The sequence below is a fragment of the Mustela lutreola genome, chromosome 13 (genome assembly GCF_030435805.1).
Source record: "Mustela lutreola isolate mMusLut2 chromosome 13, mMusLut2.pri, whole genome shotgun sequence".
In the NCBI taxonomy this organism is placed as follows: domain Eukaryota; kingdom Metazoa; phylum Chordata; class Mammalia; order Carnivora; family Mustelidae; genus Mustela; species Mustela lutreola.
This window is the reverse complement of record NC_081302.1, coordinates 59,989,894-60,012,950: the sequence shown is the minus strand read 5'-3', so window position 1 is coordinate 60,012,950 and position 23,057 is coordinate 59,989,894. Positions and strand designations below refer to the sequence as shown.

Genomic DNA, 23,057 nt, shown 5'->3' with positions numbered 1-23,057 from the left:
AGGGCTTATCTGTGCCGCTTCTTCGTGGAGCTGTGGAGAAGAGACTGGGGCCAAGTCTGCTGCTCTGATAACATGGTTCTTCCTGGCCCAGGGACTCTGTGTCTGGTATTTGATTGACCCTAGCAGAAATTAACAGTGTACAAATATTACATTACTATTCTTACCTTCAGAAAAAAAAAAAAAAAAGTTTAAGAAACAAAGTCTACAAGCCATCACTACAGGTTTTCATTCTCCTCCCCCCAAAATCGAGCGAATTGACTATCGTCCAACTCATTAAAATAAAAACGATGAAAAAATTAAACCCTACACACCCAGAACTAACTTTTGCGTATTAGGTTTTCAAGGAGCAGAATAACACTCTCTTCAATGGTTAGGAAAACAAGGAAGGAAAATCTTTTTTTCCCCTTTTACCTCTGATTTTGTAAACCTCTGGTAGAGGAGAAATCTCATCAAGACTTTCTTTTATTTTTAGAGCAGCCTGGAATTTCTAAGCATTCCAAGGGCAGGCACTCACTTCACTGGAAAGGACCCATTAGAAAGTCTTTCTTTGTGCCATGTGGCCTGATAACAGATGAAATCTCACTGTAATATGACATTTCCAGATGGCCAATGAAGGCATTTGTTTAGAGAAGAGATGGAAGGGATTCATGGCTTTAAACAGAAAAATAAAATCCTCAGAGAGCAGAGAAATAAATCAACATATTTTAAAAAATTTGTTGTTTCTGACAAGCTCGAGAAAAACAACAAGAAAAAAAGTCAGCCTGTTTCATGTGCAGCACGTTTCAGGACACAGAGAGCTTGTCTGGGACTCTTAAGGGCTTATAGATCTCCTGCAGGGAAGGTGGGAATCTGCTCTCATTTTTAAGGAGATCTTAGCTGGTCTTGCACAACAAAGTGAACTGGGGAATTTTGGCATCAATTTCTTGCTGATTACACTGATGCCCTAGTCACAGAACGTTTTACTCAAGAGTTTTAGAGTCATAAACTTGAATCTAGCAGGTATGTTCTTGTAAACACAAATCTGGGATTCCTACAAAGTCAGAACTACTGTTAAGATGCTAGGGAGAAAGTAGCTTATTTTCATGATGCAAGATTAAACACCACGGAAGAAGTTCGTGGGAGTCATGTCTATATGGGTCATTAACAAAGGCAAAGAATAGAAGCAAGCTCAGGGAATTTAGAAAGCACCAAAGTGTATGCACAGGAGGGTTCATTCTATGATAAAACTAAAAAACTTGTGCTGTGTAATGGACTGAATGGTGGCACGAAAGATAGGTCCCCATCGTAATCCCAGAGTATTCTGAGTCAGAGTAACTTGTCTTCACAGTGGCTCAACTGCTTACAAATCATGATCCTTGGAGAGATGTTAACACAGTTAACCAGTTTTAATGTTCATTCCTTACTTATACTGGATACACAGAAGTTTAAGTATACAAAAAGCAAAGCCAGTATGGTTTACTAGGACTGGAAGTGTGGTAACAGGATTCACAGCTGATGGCCCCGCAGATTGTGAGGGATGAATCCCCCTACACCCAGCCCTCCAGGACCTCGTTCCCTCTGAGCCATCACTTGAGCAGTCACTCCTCAGGCATTGCCTGATCTTGAGTGAAACAAAGCCTACCCGGGAGGGACTATACTAGTTTATTATTGCAATTACTAATCACTGGGCTGCTTCAAGTTTAAAAACCCAAACCAAACTGAACCACCTAGAAAGCATACTGGACAGTTGAAATACTTCCCCTCCCCATGTGGGTTCTCTGGTGCTGGGAAAGATGACCAAACATGGCCTCATATGGCAAAAGCTGTGACAAAGTGAAGAATCCTGAGAAGAGTGTCTCCTGGATTATCCAGATGGGCCCAAAATGTAGTCGTGGTTATGCTTGTGACAGAAAAGCTGAAGGACTTTTGACAGAGTCACCCAGAGAAGGAAGGCCATTTGCACTGGTTACAGAGGGGCAACCATTAGCCAAGGAATTCCTGATACCACCCAAAACTCAAAAAAGGCAAGGAAGGATTTCCCCAGAGCCTCTAGATGGAGCGCCTTGATTTCAGACTTCTGGCCTCCAGAACTGTGAAGGAATTTCTGTTGTTTTAAACCACCAACTGATGGTAATTTGTTATGGCAGCCCTGGGGAACTCATACGCCTAAGCTTCCCCGACCACAAAGACCCGAAATGTGGGGAGAAAGGGAACAGTAGACTAATAGGTTTAACTAATCCATAGTGGATTTTTTTTTTAATGAAAATAAAAATCCTTCTATTTTTAATTTATGTTTTGATTTTTAACCTCTCATATTGGATTCTCCCTTCAACGGAACAACTTAGCTTCCTGAGTGGGATCAGCTCTCTGGAGAGGCAGTGGGACTGGAGTGAGCACTCATGGCCGCTCCAGTCCAGTTTAGTCAGAGGGGCTGGGAGGAGATGGAGGGGCGGGGAGGAGATGGAGAGAAATGTGCTGCATGCTGGTCATGTGACACATACCGTCCAACCCTCACACTTCTGCCTTGGCAAAGTGCTTTTGAACACTTTGGTGATGAGTTGCCAGGTTAGAAATTCTAACAGGAGGTGTGCATCCCTTGTAGAGTTTGCATGAGAATGAGACTCAACAGACTCCAGGTCCCTTCAGAGTCTGCATGAGAATGGGAGCCAACAGACTCCGGGTCTCTTTCAGAGGCCCAGTCAACAGTCTTTGGGAAGGAGCTGGTCCATTTCCCAAGCTATAACTCTTACAACTGGGTTCAGGCTGAGCTGTCTGTGTGGAGGGGGCTGAAGTTATCTTTACATCCTTCTTTTTCCCTATCAGACCCTTTCTTCTCCCTTTAGGCCATGCCTCATGGAGACCCATAAAATCTCTTGCTGCTTACCCTAAGCCTTTGAGAGGAAGCAAATAGTCAAGTCATTTGGGATAAATTAGCACCTAACAATGTAGCATCCTAAAAACCAAACATACAAAAAAACCCCACCCAACAGCAAAGGATTAGAGCCTCTACAAAATGCATGGTACAGAAGAGAATTCATTGAAACTTGCTAGTTTAGTTTCAAATCTGTAATGGCTCATCCGTCCCTTCTGGTTTCTTCCAAATCTCAACGGCGCTGCCATGATCCTGGCTTAAGATGATCTCACACTCTCTCCCTGCCCTCCATAGCTTTGGTCTCGGCAGTGAGCACCTTCTTAACTCCCACCTTGGCCTGAGGTGGCAGGTGGCCAGGTAAGAATCCTGAAGGGAGTCAAGAGATAGTCTGGTCCAATCTTGGCACTTTAGTTGTATGGTCTTAGAAATACACTGGAACCCTCTCCGTGCTGGAGGGGAAGGAAGGAGGACACAATGATAAGTAACACAAGGAATTCTGGGCTTAATTTAGTATCTTTGCACAAAAAATCAATCATCGCGCCATCCCCTAGAAGACCACATTGTAGTACATTCCCTTCTAGGTATTTTTTCTCTGCTGTTATTTGCACAGTTGTCGTTCCCTTTGTTTGACGTAAATTTGCATCCTGCTTTTTTCCACTAACACCTTAAAGCATTTTCCCACTTCAGATGAAATACTTTAATGATTGAATTCTATTCCGTCAATAGATGCACAGTAGTTGGGAGATTAAACTGCTGTCAGGGTTATTTTTGTTCCCCTGAGGCATAAAGCTATTCCCAGTTTCAGGGTGACAGACCACGTGGATGCTCTGGGTTAGTTTCAATAATAGAATGTAAGCGCGGATTTTTGTAGCATGGAGTTTAATGTGGTGGATGGTGGAGGAATGACTCTTGAGAAAAAGAGCAAAGGTCTATCAGAAAACCCTAAGGAACGTTCTGTTCCCTGCCTTCTCTGGGTTGAGTCTGAGTCTGAAGCCAGAGCTTTTTTTTTTTTTTTTTTTTTAAGATTTTATTTATTTATTTGACAGATCACAGAGAAGCAGGCAGAGAGAGAGGAGGAAGCAGGCTCCCCGCTGAGCAGAGAGATGGATGCAGGGCTTGATCCCAGGACCCTGGGATCATGACCTGAGCCAAAGACAGAGGCTTTAACCCACTGAGCCACCCAGGCACCCCTGAAGCCAGAGCTTTAAGAATCAATGTAGGTGGCTCAAGGGTGGGGGACTTTCCTCATCTCCCACCCTAGAGCCAGGCGCCTGGGGTTCCCTGAGAGACCCTATGAGCAATTTCTGCCCAGTTCTAGGCAGAATGGCAGAAATGGTGGCATTAACCTGATTCCCTCTGTGCTTGGCCAGCTCAAGGCATTTGATTGGCCTGCCCATCTCAGGCATTTAAACAGCAGACACAATGGCAGCACAGTGATGGCCTGAGGTCACACTGGGTCTGTGGTGTCTCCTCCTTTCCTCCATAGACAAAAGGATGGCCTAGCGTGAGCAGAAAACCTCAGGGACATTTGGGAAATAAGCATGGAAAGGTTGGGAACAAGAAAAAGAGGGAAGAGCTAGTTGGAAATAGACTCTCACCCCAGATGAAGACCTGAGCCAGACCATTCTCCTGGTCCCTTTGTCACTGAGGCAGGATCCAAAGCCCTTTGGGCCACCAGAGCCTGGGCTTGCTTACCCTCAGCTCTATCCTTCACAGCCACCGCGCCTTCTACCCTGCTCTCTCTGCACTGGGGTGTCAGGCCCAGCCCTAGAGGCTGCCTACCTCAGACCCTCGGGTCAGCCCAGCTTCCGGCTGGATTTGGCTCTTGGGGAGGGTGGAATGCGGAAGAAGGGAGTGAGGAGACGGGATATCTCTTCCCATTCGCCTTCAGGGGGTGTTTCTGATGGCTGCTGTGTCTTTTCTGTGGCTCCAGCTCCTGCCTGCCACGACCCAGGCTTCTGCAAGGCGGCCCTGAAGCTTGGGGAAGGCAATGTCCCCACTCTGTCCCTACAGCCACCATGGTGATAGCGTCCCACTGTGCTAATCTCTGTGTCACCGCATCTCCCTCTGGTCTCAGCTCCTCCAGCACAGCAGAAACCTTCCCTGTTTTAAGTACTTAGAGGGGGTTCTGTGTTCCTGGTTGGTCTCTGGCAGCTATCCCACTCCTGCCTGCGTGAGCTGACGAGGTCCTCGCTCAAAGAGGGACATGCGTTCACCACACTCAGATGCCCCACAGTCACAGCTACTGGGCACCCACTGTGCGCCTGGTCCAGACAGGCACTTCCCCACCCATACCCATGTGGTCACTGCGAGGACCCTTGCAAATATCATCAGCCAAGACATCACCTAAATCATGAGGCGCCCACATTTCAGAGATGCTGGTAATCATGCATCTTCCTGCCATTAGCAGATGCCTGGGATACACACCGGAGAGCCCCCTGACACTATAAACCCCCCATCGATATTAACGGATTTCTACTTACTCACAGAAAGGTTGGCCTCCTCTTAGCATTGCTGAGCTTTTCCATGGCACTCATTTATTTGACACTACGGCTTTCTCAATTTATCCGGCTTCTCCTTCTCAACAGCCATGGAAAGGGGGGCAGCATGTCCCTCTCAGCTGGGCATGCTCAGTAGAATGAGCCCAAGTGGGTGGCCCACGAAAACAGTAACACAAAATATGTCATGCGTTCAAGTACCTAAAGAGTACTTTGCAGTTGATTTAATAGCTGGAGGCCTCAGAATTCCTCAGAGCCCAGAAAACTACATTATTTCATCCGAGTCATTAGGGAGGTCCAACGAACCAAGACACTTAGGAACTGTCCAGACGAACAAATCCACTTTGCTTTGAACAGATGAGCCATGAGGCTCCTACTGATGACGTCTCAGGGCCCAATTAGCAACCACCCTCTGCTTCAACAGGGAGGCAGGGAGCCCGCAAAAGGAAAAGGAGCTCTGCCTGGCAGTCCAGCCTGGGCTCTGTCCCGGTGGAGTGCAGAGCGGTGGATTCAACCGAGGAGTAAATGCTGCGGAAAAACAAACAGATGGGAAACATGCAGTGAAGAAGGCATTCTGAAATCCAAATTTTCCACACTCCAGGAATGTCAGCATTTATAAATTCCTTCCCCTAGTATACATAAAAAGGATCTTCTGTTTTGAACATGTAAGGTAATTTGGAGCCTGGAAGGATGAAACCCCAGGAAACCTCGTAGGGTACTTTAAGGAACCAGCTTGCTGTAGGGGTGTTGTTTTTCCTCTGTGCAAAATAGTGGGAAAGAATAAATGAGTTTCTCCAGAATTAGAACATCTCACATGCGTTTGTAGCCCCACTGTCTATACTCTGACTGACACGTACTAGATGCTCAATAAATATACATGTACAAATGAAGAAAGAAATGAAATAATCTTGCCAACTTCAAAAAATACATCTGGGCTCCTCCCTTCCTCTACCTCTTTTTTGTTTCATTTTGTTTTTTAAAATCCATTTGTTCAGCAGACATTAAGCCAAGCTGTATCAGTCCCCATGCTGGAGGGAGGTATACAACACTACCTAAGACATGGGTCCTGCCCTCAGGAGAGTCACTGCCTAGTGGAGAGAGGCAGAAAGCAAATATTCCTGGGACGCCTGGGTGGCTCAGTTGGTTAAGCAGCTGCCTTCGGCTCAGGTCATGATCCCAGCGTCCTGGGATCGAGTCCCACATCGGGCTCCTTGCTCCGCAGGGAGCCTGCTTCTCCCTCTGACTCTGCCTTCCACTCTGTCTGCCTGTGCTCGCTCTCTCTCTCTCTCTCTCTCTCTGACAAATAAATAAATAAATAATCTTTAAAAAAAAAAAAAAAAGAAAGCAAACATTCCTAAGTCCTTGAGCTGGTCGGGGCCTGGAGGAGGAATGGTGGGTCCTAGGGCCCAGCTAACACTACAGGTGCCCCTGTATGAGTGACAACCCTTCTGAATATGAGAATTACAATAAGGCTTAGCTTCCCGAGTCACCCACACCCGAGGGCTCTTTTAGTTGCTAGGGCGCAGAGATTGGATTTCCATCCAACATCGTCTCAGTCCAGGACGTAGCTGGTGCTGGCAGGCTCTTCCTAAGGCAAAACACAACAGAAAAAGGCTGCTTCGAGCTTGTGGGGCAGGAGTTGGCTCTGGGACAGAAGCAGTGGTCCCAGGTGGGGAATGAGGGCCTTTGTGGCAGAAGGAATCTTGGAAGAAATGCCAGGACTCTGCAGGGAGCAATAGCCCAGCATGGGCTCCACCTTGCCTTGCCCTTTCCAGCTGTGTATGTGTGTGTGTGTGTGTGTGTGTGTGTGTGTGTGTGTGTGTATGTGTGTGTGTGTGCATGTGACTTACTCTCTCTGAGCCTCTTTGCTCACCATGAAATGGTCACAACAGTGTAGCAGCCAAATGAGGCTGTTGTCCGGGACAACCACGTTAATGTGTGGAAAGTGCTTGGCACAGGACCTGGTAATTCATGGTATTGTGCTAGGTTTTGGGAGAGGATGGAAAGGTGAATTGAAAATAGAGCCTACTATTAAGGAGCTGAAAGAATCCCAGTTCAGAGAAGATACTTTCACAGAAATTATACATTCAATAGAGTATAAACATTCTGCAGAAAAAAAAAAAACAGATGAATTAAAAACTCCTTTAGTGTTATCTGCTAGGCAGGTATGATAGTCAATTTCATGTGTCAGCATGGCTAGGTGATGTTGGTCAGTTACTAGGTCAAACACCAGTCCAGAGGTTGCTGCAAGGTATTTTTTAATGTGATTAACACTTAATCAGTAGACTTTCACTAAAGCAGAATATCCTCTGTCATGCAGTTGGGCCTCATCCAGTCAGATGAAGGCTTTAAGAGAAAGACTATGTGAGTTTCCCTCAAATAGAAGAAATTCTCAAGACTGCAATATAGAAAACCTGTCTGAGTTTCTGGCCTACTGCCCTATGAAATTTGGACCCAAGACATCATTAGTTTGCATCAGAATTTCCAGCCTACCAGTCTGTCCCACGGGTTTTGAACTTGGCCCCCACATTTGGATGAGCCAATTCTGTAAAATAAATTTGTGTATGTGTATATGAATGTGTGTGTGGGGGTGTGTGGGTGTATGTATTCTATTTGTTCTGTTTCTCTGGAAAAGCCTAATATAGAGGATGTTGGGAAATTGCAACATATGACATAATTTTATGAGGAATTAATAGGATTATACACAAGGAGAAAGATTGGGTTAGTAACTGTTCTTTCTGGGGAATACAGATTCGCGGCACTTGCGGGGAAAGGGATAATTACTAAACAAACCATCTACCTCTCTATTTGCAAGTTTCTGCTTTGTGGCCCCCTCAGTGTCTTAAAGTGGGTGTTCTTGAGACTCTACAGTTCAAACAAACCTCTTAACGGCTTCACTTACCTGAAAAGAGTAGACAAAGCAATTTATTTTCACTATTTGGCACATAGCAGGAGTTGCCTGGCATTTTCGTGCATGGTTTATGCCCTCTCTCCAACTGAATTATAAGCTTTTCGAGGGACGCTCAGCATGTAGCCTGCCATTCTAAATACACAGGTTCTCAGTAAACATTGCTTAGATTGAATTGAGTTGAATATATCCTCCCATGGACCTCGGATTACTCCATTAGGGTATATTAAGCTCCCACAAATGGCCGCATTCTAGGCAGACCCAAGGGGATAGAGGATCATTTAGAAACTACTCTTATCTCTCTTATTTCTCTTCCCTCCATCCTACATAGGCAATTCCTGTTCCTTGTTCACCTGTGCTTGGCTTCATGCCCAACATGTAGTCAACAATTACCAAGGACCAGTAAGATGTACAGCCCATGCTTGATGTGTGTTTAAAGAAATTGTCTTTTTCATTCTACTCCCTCATCCTCCATTCTCTACCCAAGTTCCCCTCTCAGCCCAGGCTTTCATCCTCATCAATAAGCTCGCCCAACAACTCTTAACAAGACCACAAGTGACAGCTATTTTGTTTTAAATATGTAAAAAAGTAAACAGGGTAATATAATCAACTCCAGTGTTCTTATCAATCAGCTTCAACTCATGACCAATCTTGTTTCATTTATCTCCTACTCATTTCCCACTCCCAAATGATTTATACATCCCAGATATATTACTTCATCCATAAATATTTCTGTTTCTCTAAATAAGGGCTCTTTTATAAAAAAAATAATAATGACCACACCTAAAAAAATTAACAATCATTAGTTTCATCAAATATCAATGGCTACTCCCTCTTAGCTTCCTTTGCTGGCTCCCTTCTTCTACGTGACCTCTGAATGCTGGGAGTCTCAGGCTGTGTCCTCTGTTCTTTTCCCTTTTTATATTCCTTCCCTAGGTGATCTCATCCAATCATAGTGCTTTGAATGTCAGCTGTATGTTTATGACTCTCCTGAGTTCCAGGTTTCTTTGGTTGATGGCTTAACTTAAATTTCTAATGAGAACATCAATTTGAATGTGACAGAACAGAATCTTTGATTCTTTCTCCACCCACCCCTACCCCCAAAATCTTCTCAACTTCCAGCTTTACCCATCCTAATAAATGACACTACCATTTATATTTTTTGCACACACAACAACCTGGCAGTTAATCTTGATTTCTTGAGTTCACTTCCAACTGATATAGGGACTCCTATTTGGCTCTACTATTTTCTTTTCTTCCATAGTATAGAACTTTTACTGGGCACATGTGCACCCAGAATGAAGATGGCACTTCTCCATTTCCCTTGCACCCAGTTGTAGCCCTAGGACTGGGAAGCGCCAAGGGACAACTTTTTGTCTTTCCTTTATCATTTTTTCTGTCATGATGTCTTCAAGGCAGAGGCTGTTTTGGACCAGGGGGATGAGGGCCACCACCCTAAGATGCCCTAGTAGTGAGCTGCTAGTATGTATATTATCCAGGGTCTAGGCTGGAGATAGAATTTAAACGGGCAATGTTTAATATAAAGAATTATTAACTATTTTTAGGGGATTGGGTTCTAAAAGCAGATAAAAGAAAACTCTAAAGAATACCTGAGGGCTGAGAAAGAGTAGCCAATGAAGGAACAAATTTGAAAGGGGAGAGGGGCTCAGAACTTGTTGGAAAAGGTGTGCCAGAGCCCACTAGAGGTGGAGAAGTTTGCTTAGGCCAGTTACTTTAAAGGAGATTGACAGCCTGTGGACTAAAAGTGGGTAGGAAACTGTGGGCCAAAACTGGACAGAGATGGTCATGGGATGCCCTGTACGCAAGCCACTGGGAGTTACCCTGTAGGTGCAAGAGGAAGAGAAAGAGAGCCATAACCAAGAAGAGAAGCTCCTTCTTCTTGTCATATCCCTATTGTACCATCTACTGACAAAGCTAACATCAGGCCAACCAGCAAAGGAAAAGTGCTTACAGAATCCAACTCCAGTGCTACAAATAAGGCAATGAAGAATGGATTTGGAGTGAAGAAGCAAAATCTGTGTTGGTTTGCTAGGCTGCCACAACACAGACCAGGAGGCTTAACCAACAGACATTTATTTCCTCACAGTACTTGAGGCTAGAATTCCAAGATCAAGAAGTAAACAGATTTGCTTTCTCTTGAGGCCTCTCGTTGGCTTGCAGATGGTCCCCTCCTTGCTGTGTCTTCACGTGGCCTTTTCCCTCTGCACTCACTCACATAAATCCCCTGATGTCTTCTTACTTCTAAAGACACCAGTCACATTGCATTAGAGCTCTACACTTAGGACCTCCCTTGACTTACCTCTTTAGAAGCCCTGTCTCCAAATATAGTCATTTTGGGGGTTGGGGCTTCAACATAAGAATCTGGGGAGAACACAATTCAGTCCAAAATTCTCCACCCTTTGGACCCCCAAATGTATGTCTTTCTCATATGTAAAATATATTGCTCCCATCCTCGCAGGCCCACAGTCTCAACCCATTTCAGCATCGACTCCAAGTTCAGCTCTAAACAGCATCTAAGGGGCACCTGGGTGGCTCAGTGGGTTAATGCCTCTGCCTTCTCCTCAGGTCATGATCCCAGGGTCCTGGGATCTAGCCCCGCATCGGGCTCTCTGCTCAGTGGGGAGCCTGCTTCCTCCTCTCTCTCTCTCTCTGCCTGTCTCTCTGCCTACTTGTGATTTCTGTCTGTTAAATAAATAAATAAAACCTTTAAAAAAAGAAAATAAAATAAACAGCATCTAAATCAGGCGTAAGTGACACCCAAGGTATGATTTGTTCTGAGGCAAAATTCCTCTCTACTGTGAACGTGTGAACTCAAGCAAAGTATGTGCGTCCAAAACACAGTGGTGCGACAGGCCCAGTATGTTTCCAACTTAAAAGGGAGAATTTGGAGAGAAGGCAGGCAGAACTGTTAACTGGCACAGAGGGCTGCATCAGTCCTGGATTTCCTACAAAGACTTTGACTTCAGAGAACAATAAATTTCTTCCTTTTTTTTTTTTTTGGATAGAGCAGAACCTAATATTAACTAAACCAAATAAACATACAATTCATCAGCAAATCTTGTTGGCTCACCATTACCGTGGCACTCACCCTGATCTGAAACACTATTATCTCTCAGCTAGTAAGATGGTTAATTTTATGTGTCAACTTGACTGGGCCGAAGGATGACTCAATATAGGATTAAACATAAAATATCGGATTAACCTCTTCCAGAAGAGGTTAGCATTTGAATTGGTGGTCTGAGTAAAGATGATCCACCTCCATATGGGTGAACATCATCTAACCTGTTCAAGACCTGAGTTGAATACTGATCTTCTCCCCCTTCAGTGCACCTGGTTCTCAGGCCTTCAGACTTGGACTGGGATCCACATTTCCCGATAGATTTATCAGCTCTGTAGTTCTCAGGCTTTCAAACAATACCTCAGCTCTCCTGGGCCTCCAGCTTGCAGACTACAGGTGGTGGGACTTCTCAGACTTTATAATGGTATGAACCAATTCCATTTAATAAATATCCCTACATTATATATAATATCTCTCTATAAATATCTTTATATAACCTATTGTTTTTTTTATATATCCTATTGGTTCTGTTTCCCTGGAGAACCATGACCAACACAGCTGGGTTATAGTAACTACTTCCATACTGATCTCTCCGTTGCCACTCCAGCTCACTACAATCCGTTCTCCACACACCAGTCAGAGTGATCTTCCCATTGCATAGATCTGATCATATGACCTTACATAAACCCTTCAAACATGGTGACTGGTATAAAATCTAAAGCCCTTCAAAGTCCTACATAATCCAAACTATGCTTGCCATTCCAAATCTATTTCCTTCAACTCTGCTCTTCTTTCCCTATCCTCTAGCCATACTTGATTATTTCTGACCCTTGAACACTTCAAGCTCATTTCTACCATAGAGCCTTGCTGTCTGAATCCTTGCCCCAGATTTTCACATGACTGCTTTTTTCTTATCACCCGGGGGTCACAGTTTCTGGAGTAAGCCTTGCCTTTTCCTGCATCTATGTCTTGTTTAGAGATATCTTACCTTCTAGAATGCCTTCTCTTCCCATTCCAGCCCCACAGACTTGATGCCAACACCAGCAAGCAATGCCTCGTCCCCTAGCACTGGCTGACCCTGGTTACAGTTGTACAAGAAGGGAATTTATTCACTCACTGAAATGAACTTCACAGGACACTGCTACATGCAGGGTTTGAGCTAGATAATAAAGGTTTACAAAGTGAGTTAAGAGCTGGTCACTGACCTTAGAAAGAGGACAACAGAGGAGAAAGGGAGGGGAACAAAAACTACCACATGCCTACTAAGTCTTTGGCATTTTCTAGCTACTTAACAAGCACTGTCTTAATTCTTTCAAGAGCCTTGGAGAGAGATGTTTTGGCCCCATTTTATAAACAAGGAAGCTGAGACACAGCACCATTCCACAAGGTCACGTGGCTAGGGCGCTCACATCCCTGCCACAACACTGAGGAATGGGTAGGGCTAGAGGACAGTAATGGCAGTGTCTCAGCACTGACTGGGAAGGTCCCAGGGGAACTGGGAAGGAGAGCACACTGAAGGGAGCCCACCAGTGCTTAGAGCCTGAAGTTACCTAGACCTCATCTGGTAGATGGAAGTCATCATTTTATGGCTGAGGCAAAAGAAAGTTCCATGGACTCACTGACACACCCAATGAGGCAGAATAGAGACCAGAGCCTGAGTCTTGGGCATTTTCACTCTTATTTTTCTTTTATTTGCCTTGTAGATTGCTAAGAATAATCCCATGATCCTTGCCAGGGTTTGGTTTAGAAACTCGGGCCCAAGCTAGTCAGCACAAGGCATTCAAATAGTCACAGGTACTGGTTCACACATGGACAGGTGATAAAATCTCAGGTTTGTGAGATGTGAGAAGAAGGTAGTCAAAGGATTCTGGGAAAGTTTCCTCACTCTCTACAGAGGACCACAGCAAGAGATCCTGGATATAGTCCTAGGTGGCTGTGAGACCCACAGTTCTCTTAGCAATCATGATACCATCCTGGGGATGAATCTGACATCTGGAGGAAGAAAAAGCCTAGAGAATCTCAGAGAAATGAAATAAGAATACTGAATTGTGCTTGGTCCCACCAACTCTTGGTCTTTTTCAGTAACATGGGTTACTGAATCTACATTGGTCAAGTTGAAGAGGAAATTTTCCCAGAGCAGGCCTAGGCTGGCAGGCCCAGAAGATAGAAAGTTACTAGAAATAGCAAGAGATAAACAGAAGCCTCTCCAGGAGCCATATAAAACCAGCCCTTTCTGCTTCTATAAATAGGCCTCCCTCCATAAGCTCCCTGCCCTAACCTTTGTTCCCACCTAAAGAACCCCCCCTCCCAGTTTAAACCCACCAACCAGCGGTCAGCATAGCCCTTGGACACTCACCTCCTGCACTCCCCTATAAAAGCTCTATAACCCCAATGCCCAGGGCCCAGAATTTCGAGTGCAAGCTTGTCTGGGTCCACCAGTGTAAAATAAACCAAGTTCACCTACTTCTCCAAGTGTTGCTTGATTTCTCACAAGTCTGATTCTTATTTTCCACAACAAAACCACTTTGATTTGGGTTTTCTGTAACTTTAAGTTGAACGTATCCTGTCTGATAGTGAGGCTCCATTGCCTCATCTGAAAAGTGGGTATAATAATGTCTACTCTATGAAATTGTTATGATCATTAAGTTAAGTAATATATATAAAGTATTTATAATTTATAGTATAATGTCCATCATAAACCCAAACCAAATGTTTATTATTACTCTTATTTCCAGGTATTTTGACAAAAAGAAAAAAAATATGGACTTAAATAAACTTGGCAATCCAACAGTGGGATGTCCACTTTCCCAAATATGAAATTGTATGGAGGCATGGCAGGGGGTGGGGAGAGAATGTCTAATAATTCTGGATTAAAATGTAAATTGTTATTGTCATATCTCTGTCTCTCTGTCTCTCTTTTTAGTAGCCCTTTACCAACCTTTCCCTATTTCTCCAATCCCACCCCCAGCCCCTGGCAACCAATTTCCTACTTTGTTTCTTTGAGTTCAACATTTTTTAAGGGGGAATGGAGGTTGGATTGTGATAAATTAGAAGACTGGCAGAAGCTTTGAAAGTATACAGGTAAACCTCTCATTCAGGAAAAGACAGAGATGAATCATTTTGCCTGTTTTGCCTGCATTGGGCCCTGGGGGACAGCGCTCAGAGTCCTTAAGAACTGCCTCTTTGTTTGCTATAGTTTTGTGGGTCTCAGACACAAGACCATTGGATTTCAGAATTAAGTATTTCAAGAACTCAGCTCCTGTACTGGGAGTCTTCACAGTTGGGGCACTGGATGTGGAATCCAAACCCCTTACTCCTCCCCCCAAAGCAGAGACTTATGACTTCCCGCCTAGTTGTATGTGTGTTGGGAGTAGTTTATGGTAACGGTGTGTCTCAGTCTTTCAACACATTTTGGTATTTTCTCATTCCTCCGATGTGTATAAGTCACTCGGCTAGTTTCTTGACCGTGCTCTGAGTAATTGTACATTCCGTATATCCACAGGAGAGGTGCTCAGGAGCCTGCTAGGTTGCCATCTTGGTTGCCTCCAATTCCCCTTAAAAGCTTTCTTTGACTTTTCAGTAAAATAGGAGGGTAAGCATCTCATTTTCTGATGAAGATGGATGAAAATCTTCACTTTAAAAAATATATTTATTTATTTGCGAGAGGGAGGGAGGGAACATGAGCAGGGAGAGGGGCAGAAGGAGAAGCAGGCTTCCTGCTGAGCCTGGAGCCCAGTATGGGGCTTGATCCCAGGACCCTGAGATCATGACCTGAGCAGAAGGCAGATGCTTTACTGACTGAGCCACCCAGGTGCCCCTTCACCTTTTCTTTTTTTTTTTTTTTTTTTAATTCAATTTTATATTGAGGAACAAGACAAGAAAGAGTATTGGATGGGGGTAAGAATAAATTATCTCTGCCCAATTTCATCAAACCCTGAGATTAACTGAAATATTACATCTTGCCAATAGACATTGAAGCTGCCCCTTCCAGCTCTACTCTTTCCTACCCCCTTTTCCTTTCCAACCCTCCTTACTTCCCATAGAGCTGTCAAATCCCTTAGATTTATTCACTAACAATGCTCAGTACACATAGGCTTCTTTATAGAATCCTTAACAGCATCATAAATGGCAGATTCGGTTAAGGTTGAGGACTGAAGGCTCGAGAATGTTTGTACAGAGAGGCTTATCTAAATAGTAAGGAAATACAAATTATCGTGATGACAGAAAGTCAAGATAGAATGAAAATTATAGGTCACCTCCCCTTCCTCCACAGCACGATTTCCTTTAGTGCTCCCTCATATTTGTTGACCCATCTAGTGTTAAATGCTTCAGGGTGGCATTTCTGTATTTTCCAGGAGCCTGAAAATAGCACTTACAGTCCACAAATATTTTCCCAACTTTCAGTCTTATTTTCTTTTCTCGATTTTATGGCACTGACCCTGAAGTTCTTGGGCCTTTTTATTTATTCCCAGCTCTCCTAAGGCCTCACAGAATTTCTAGTTCTATCACCAAGCAAATGAAAAACCACTAGAAAAGTTCATATGGCTGGGCCAGCGACCCATCACGTATGGGTCTGGAATTCTTCAGGAATCACTGATTGGCCAGCAGCACAAAACATGGAGGACAATGCCTTATCCCATCACACTCTTCTGCTGTTCACATCCTTCATGGCCTCTGACCTGAAGACTTCCTCCCCAGGAGCTCGTTAAGACAGAAACAAGAGTCCTGGAGCAATTTTTCATGTTTCCAAAAAGTGAATGGAAACTACACCGCTTGGGTCTCATGAGAAGAAACATCCATCACCTCACCAAACAAGTAAGGTTAATGGTTAGTCACGATCTCTGTGGATGTTGTGTGGGTTAGGGGCTGCCATAATTTGAGCACCAACTCAAATCTTTCCCTGTGTTGTTCCTAATCCTTATGTGATACAAATTTCACTGTTCACACCCATTAATGCAGGGAAGCAATCCTGAGTAAAGGGCCCCCCAGGTATTTCCTGATTCCTCAGGGGATGTTCCAAAGGGATGCAAGTCTCATCAGCTGCCATTTCCAGTCCCTTCATCTGCCCCCCACCCCTCCCCACCCCACTGGTCACTGTCTCCTCAGGGCCAGGTGCCCCTGTGGACACTTGCGCCAATTCCCACTTCCCTTCAGGAATAGCTACCAGGAGCTGGAGGCCTGGAGGTGCTGAGCAGTGTGGTGGGCTTTGGCAGAGATGTAGAGAACATGTGTTTCTCCATCCTTTATTAGAGGGATACCAAATGACACTGTTCATACCTCCAATATCTTCAAGTTTTTCAGTGAAATAGTGCTTCCTGTTGGTATTTGGTGCCCACTTCTCCTCCAGCCCTGCCTTCATCCCTAATATTCCATCAGACCCAGACATAGGAGACACAGTCACAGGACAACACAGCACTGTAGTGGGAATTTTGTCTCCTTCTTGGGACAGAGGTTTGTGACTGGGGGCAAGCTTACCTTGCCTGGTTCTCAGGGCCGTTCTATCTGAGGAGGCTCTCTGATCCCCCTTGCAACTCAGACCTGTAATGGGCCTGTCCTACCAGGGATCCCAACACACTCAACATGTTCTGACCCTCGGTGACGGACGAGACCCTGCCCTCCTCCCTGGTCAGTCTTGTTGGTCTCTTCTCATAATAAAACTGAGGGCTGGACAGACTAAGAGAGTTTCCGAAGGCTCCACAGTAATGCCTTGATTGATTAAAAAAAAATAAATTTGTTAATTAATGTACAGTTTTGTAGAAAAAGATTTGAAAACCGGCAACTAGGGACGTTAAAGTACTAGGTGGGAATTAAAGAGATCTGGGTGCTGGTATAACTAGGGAGAACTGTTCTTTTTTTTTTTTTTAATTTTATGTATTTGACAGACAGAGATCACAAGTAGGCAGAGAGGCAGGTGAGGGAGAGGGGGAAGCAGGCTCCCTGCCGAACAGAGCCCAATGCAGGGCTTGATCCCAGGACCCTGAGATTGTGACCTGAGCCCAAGGCAGAGCCTTAACCCACTGAGCCATCCAGGTGCCCTGGGAGAACTGTTCTAATGCCAGTGTTGCCATAATCACACCACTGGCCTCTGTGGCTCCAAACCTCTGCCCTGCTCGAAGATACTGTGAAGACACTTGCATAAACTGCTGTTTCTCTCTTCATTTTCAGCCCAAACCAGATTTCTCATGCTATCCATTATAGCAATGGGTTTGTGCTGAAAATGAAGATGCACACTGGGCATCCAAGCACACCTCCCTGTATCCTGGCTGGAATGAAGGATATGGGAGGAACTGCTCTCAGGCAGCCTGTGAGGGCCAAAGCAGTCCACGGTTCCAGACTCTCCTTGGATCGAATAGCATGGGAATCAGAGCAAACCTCATCAGTCTGCTTCGGATGGGAAAGCAATGAAACATAGATGAATGGGAAAAAAAAAATCCAGATGAAGAATGTTCAAGCCACAAAGCAAGGTCAATTATTCAAACTCTTTTTGACTATAGGAGTCAAAACTGTTGACTTCAAAGAATAAAAACCTGCTTTATAAACTTAAGCAGAAGGGGAATCTGCAAGAAAGCTGCTGGGGAGCTGGGGAAACAGGTATGCTGGAGGATCAGGTTTGGAAGAAGACAAAGGAAGGGAATCAGGCCACGAACTCTGCTGAGGTCATGCCTCAGGACAGCCTGGTGGAGGCGCTGTTGCCCATGACTGTTCCACGCTGTCCAGGGACCCTGGCAGTGGCCTCATCACTGCTGGAAACTGGCCTCCTCCACTGCCACCGTGGCTATGGGGCCCCTTGATGAAAGGAGTCACTACTGCCACTAGGAAGATTCTGAGCTGTCCTCGCTTGTGTTCCCATCTCCGAAGTCGAAGCCCTTGGAAGAGCCCACCACAGGCCTCATGTCCCTTCTGAGGCTGCTGAGGGCCAGGAAAAACAATCACCTGTCTTTTCAGGTGGCACTCTGATGCCTAGCAAACTTGCCCGATGGCAAGACTTCAGATAATAGGTACCCTCTGTCCTAGTTTGCTTGGGCTGTCACAGCAAAATGCCACAGACGGCGAAGCTGAAGCTACAGAAATTTGTTTTCTCACAGTTCTGGAAATTGGAAGTCCAAGATCCAAGTGCGGTCAGGCTTGGTTTCCCCTGAGGTCTCTCACCTTCGAGCCACTGTGTCCTCCTGTAGTCTTTCTTTTGTGAAGTGCCTCCCCGGCTGTCTCTTTGGGTATCCAAATTTCTTCTTTTCAAAAGGACACCAGTCAAATCGGATTAGGACACACCCTTAAGGTCTCACTGTAACTTAATCACCTCTTTAAAGGCCCTTTCTCCCAATGTCAAGTTCTGAGGTCCTGAGGGTTAGAACTTCAACATTTGGTGGGGGGAGGGGCACGATTTAGCCCACAACACTCTCCCAGATGGAAAATGTCCACAGCAGCGAATAAAAACAGAGACAGTGAATGCATGTTTAAATACAGGACTAATTTAGTAGAAAAGTTCCAGCTGAAGCCCGCCGTTACAGGTGTAATCAAGAGGCAGGTGTTCATCTAGGCCCTTGCTTCTTAGTCCCTGTGGGCCAGCAGCAGGGGCATCACATATGAGCCTCAGCTTGCAGCTCCCCTTACCCCTCAGTCAGTCTCTTCGTCCCAGCTGATCTTTTGCCATCATGCTTGGAGACTCTCTGCTCTAGGCACTACTTTAAGATTTGCTTGCTGCAGGTGAGAGGGGCGGGGTCCAAGTGCTTCAGTGGCTCTGCCTGCATCCTGATGCAGAAAAGGGACTGAGGGGCAACAGGCCCAGGGAGCAGGCCCAGGCAGCCCTCCTGTGGGGCTACCATCAGGAAGGTGATAGCGACCCTCTCAAGTCTGTTTCCTGACTTGGGCGGGCAAACTAGCTAATGCTTTGACAGTTATGTTAAAATCTTTGTAGTGGACTCTGAGATACTTTTCACCACTTCCTTCAGGGAAGTGGGGGAGGTTTCAAGCTCACTCGGCCCTTTTCTCACGGGAAGGCAGGGATGACAGTCTGTCTCCTGAGGCTGCGTGAACATTGGATGGGTCAGTCTTCATAGAATGTGAGAACAATGTCTAGCACAAAGTAAGTTGGCTTTTACTACTATTATTATTATTATTTCAGGAAAGGTAAAAAGAGGTCATAGACCTCCTTTTCGGGTTTATCTTATCAGTAGGAGTTAACATTCAACCAGAGAATTTATTTCCTAGGACCCATTTGCATACCTAAAATTTTTGCCGGAATTTCAATTATTCACCCAAATGTTTTCAAACCCTATACGCTTCTCTGGCTTCAGGGCCACTTTCTGAAGCTGTGACAATCTGGCTGGTGAATACATTTGCATGTAAAAGTTGAGTTACTGGAATCAAATGTTCAACTCCTTGCTCGAGGAAAAGGAGAGAGGTCAGAGCCTTACTCCTTCCAGAGAGAAGAGCACAAAAGGAGCCCACTCTGACTAGGAAACACAATGCAGAGCATTTGATACTTCCCTTGCAGAGTGATGGTTTGTGTCTTCTCTGATAGGAAGAGAAAGAGAAGGAGAGTAAGAGACCTTAGAGCAGGAAGCTGAAGGGAAAAGAGACGCATTCTTGCTACATAAATATGCCAGAAAGGCAAATAATGAGCCCATGTTGGTTGTCATGGAAGCTGTTGGTTAACCCCTCCCCCGCACGAGAGAAGGAAAGCTGAAGACTACAAAAGACAAAGTCGGCCCAGGAGAGACTGTCACATCGTGCCTGAAGCCTAGAGAGTCAGCTGAGGAGAAGCCCACAGCCCTGGCATCCCAGTCTCCACCATACGACGGAAAGAACCAAATGGCTTGGCATAGGAGAAATGTGTTTGGTAGGGATTTTGCTTTGTTTTGTGTGTCATTATACTCAGAAACCTCAATAAAATGGAATAAAGCAAATCTGTGGCCAGAGGCTCTGGGAGTTGTGGAAAGTAGCTAGGGTCTTTTCAGCGAGGATGGGTCTGGACCTGGGGACTCCACACAGTGAGAATAGGCTCTCCCTTTTCAAAAATAGGTTGGGGTTGGGGTGGCACCTGGGAAGCTCTAGTCAGTTAAATGTCTGACTCTTGATTTTGGCTCAGATCATGATCTCGGGGTCGTGAGATAGAGCCCTGCATCGGGGTCTGTGCTGGGGGTGGATCCTGCTTAAGTAAGATTCTCTCTCTCTCTCTCTTCCTCTGCTCATCCTTTCCCTCCAAAAAAAGATTTAAAAAAAAAAAAAAAACCCACACACACAGAGGTGGAACCCTACCCATCTAGTACCCATCACTTCCAAAGAAATGACTAGCCGGCGAGTCCTCAAGCATCTTCTCTGGAACTTTTGAGATTTGTCTTTTATTCCATTGCTTTCCTTAGAAACCCGCCTTGGCATCCAGCTTGGGAAGTGAACAAAGTTCTCTATTTTGGAGACTAGCAGATTACCTTTGGAATAGAAAAATACCTCTGGCACTTGATGTCACAACCCTGGTTCCAGCCATTATTCCTTTTTTGTTATTTACTAACTTTGATGGCAGGTGATAGAAGAAAGAAAATATTGAACTTTAAAGAAGATGACACTGAGGCCAGTATCATCTGCCTGGAATGTTTCTTCTAACTGCACACTTGATTTTTTCTTATCCTTTAGACCTCAGTTTAAATGTCACCTGTTGAGAGAGCCTTCCCAATCACCTATCTACTGTGGATACCCCCTGTGATGGGTAATGACTGGGCCATGGTGCCCAGATATGGTCAAACACTATTCTGGATGTTCTTGCGAAGGTTATTTTGAATGAGATTTACATTTGAGTAAAGCATATTGCCCTCGCTAATGTGGGTGGGCCTCATCAAATCAGTTAAAGGTCTGAATAGAACAAAAAGGCTGACCTCCCCTGAGCAAGAGGGATTTCTGATGGCAGACAGCCTTTGGACTTCACCTGCAACATCAATTCTTTCTGGTTCTACAGCTGACTGTCTTTGAACTCAAGCTGTAGTTCTTGAGTGTCCAGCTTGCTGCCCACCCCCCCCCCCCACCAGATGTTGGACTCTCCAAGCCTTCACAGTTGGGAGCCAATTCCTTAAAATAGATATTTTTCTCCCTATAAACATTTGTCTGTCTCTCTGGGGAACTCTGACTAGTACACCAGGCACGTACACATCATTATCTCTTTCCTCAGTCTTTGTTCATGTCCTTCAGAGGCTTGTTCCAACGTCCGGACATTTTGTTCATTGTTTCACCTTTTTCTGTAGTGTCTTGACTAAATGTAAATTCCATAAAGGCCAGGCAGATGTGCCTTGTTCTCCCTGTGTCTGAGAGGCACTGGGTGCACAGCAGATGCTAGTAAGTCTTGGTTAAATGACAGAACGGCTAAGGTTCTCCAATAGACTATGGGCTAGGAGCACTCTTATATGCAAACTGGAGTTCTAATGTGTGTGAGAACACTGTGTTAAAAATGCTCACAACCACAGTAAGACACCCACTAGGAGGGCTAGAAGCACACACACACACACACACACACACACACACACTAACAAGATTAGGCAAGAGTGTGGAAAGGTAAGAACTCACATACTTTGCTGGCAGGAATGGGGTAGCTACTGTGAAAAACAATTCCACAATCCATTGGCAAATTAAAGATAGAGTGACCTTATGACCCAAGAATTTCACTTCGAGAAGTGAAGAGAAGAGAAAGTAAAGAGAAATGAAAACTTGTCTCCAGTAAAACTTCTGCACCGATCTTCATAGGAACACTATTCTTAATGGTCAAAGGGAGGAAATAACCCCAATGTCCGTCAGCTGATGAATGGATAAGTGAAGTAATAAGTCCATACAATAGGATATTATCTGGCAATTAAAAGGGATGAGGTACTAATACATGCTAGGATGCCAATGAGCCTCGAACATACTACGTTAGTGAAGGAAGCCAGACCACATGATGCCACTTATTCTATGTTCTGTTTGTATGAAAGGCCCATAAGAGGCAAATACATAGAGACAGAAAGTAGATTAATGGTTGCCAGGAGCTGAGGGTATGGGGAAATGGGGAGTGACTGCTAATGAGTATGGGGATTTTTGGGGGGGTGATAAAAGTGTTCTTGGAATTAGTGATGATAGTTGCACAACCTTGTATACATATTAAAGGCTACTGAATTATAAACCTCCAAGTGGGGAGCTTTATGGTATATAAATTATATATATTTATTTTTTAATGGAAAAAAAAAAAGCTCTCAAGATATGAGATCTCAAGGGCTAACAGTGGTGCAGAACGCAACCTCAAGATGAGGGGAGCATGCAGCATTCTAGCCATGCCCTTGAGAACCTGCACTGTGTGAGCTAAATGGGGGTTATATTTATAATCATAAGGATAGTAATATTCATACTGTTCTCTTTTTCTTTTTGGCATATAAATACATTTATCGGTGATTTATCATTCTTAAAACTCACTTAGCCATTATTTAAGAACCTGGGGATGTAGCCCCTTTCAAAACCATGTGTCAAAAACCACTATTTAGTACATCCAGTATCAAACATGGCCAGTATTAAATGATACTTTTGGCTGCCATAAAAAATAAAATAAAACTACCCATATGTCAGCTTCCTGGAGGAGAGCTGTGGACTGTCATTCATCACGAGTCCAGTCTCAACCACAAAAGCCAGATTCCCTTCTTGTCACCACCCTCTCAGCCACTTTTTCCTGCTACTTGTGGTTTCACTTCCTTTCACTGACTGCTGCTCTGC

General features: G+C 44.7%; 1 protein-coding gene across 1 annotated transcript in view; it reads right to left on the bottom strand.

Moving 5' to 3' along the window:
* The window catches only part of CYSLTR2 (cysteinyl leukotriene receptor 2), a 40,877-nt gene extending 35,019 nt beyond the window's left edge, over nt 1-5,858 (bottom strand). Inside the window, exon 1 of the mRNA XM_059144486.1 lies at nt 5,335-5,858. The gene's annotated coding sequence lies outside the window, so the exon portion shown is untranslated. The remainder of the gene's footprint in view (nt 1-5,334) is intronic.
* Between the last annotated feature and the right edge of the window lie 17,199 nt (nt 5,859-23,057).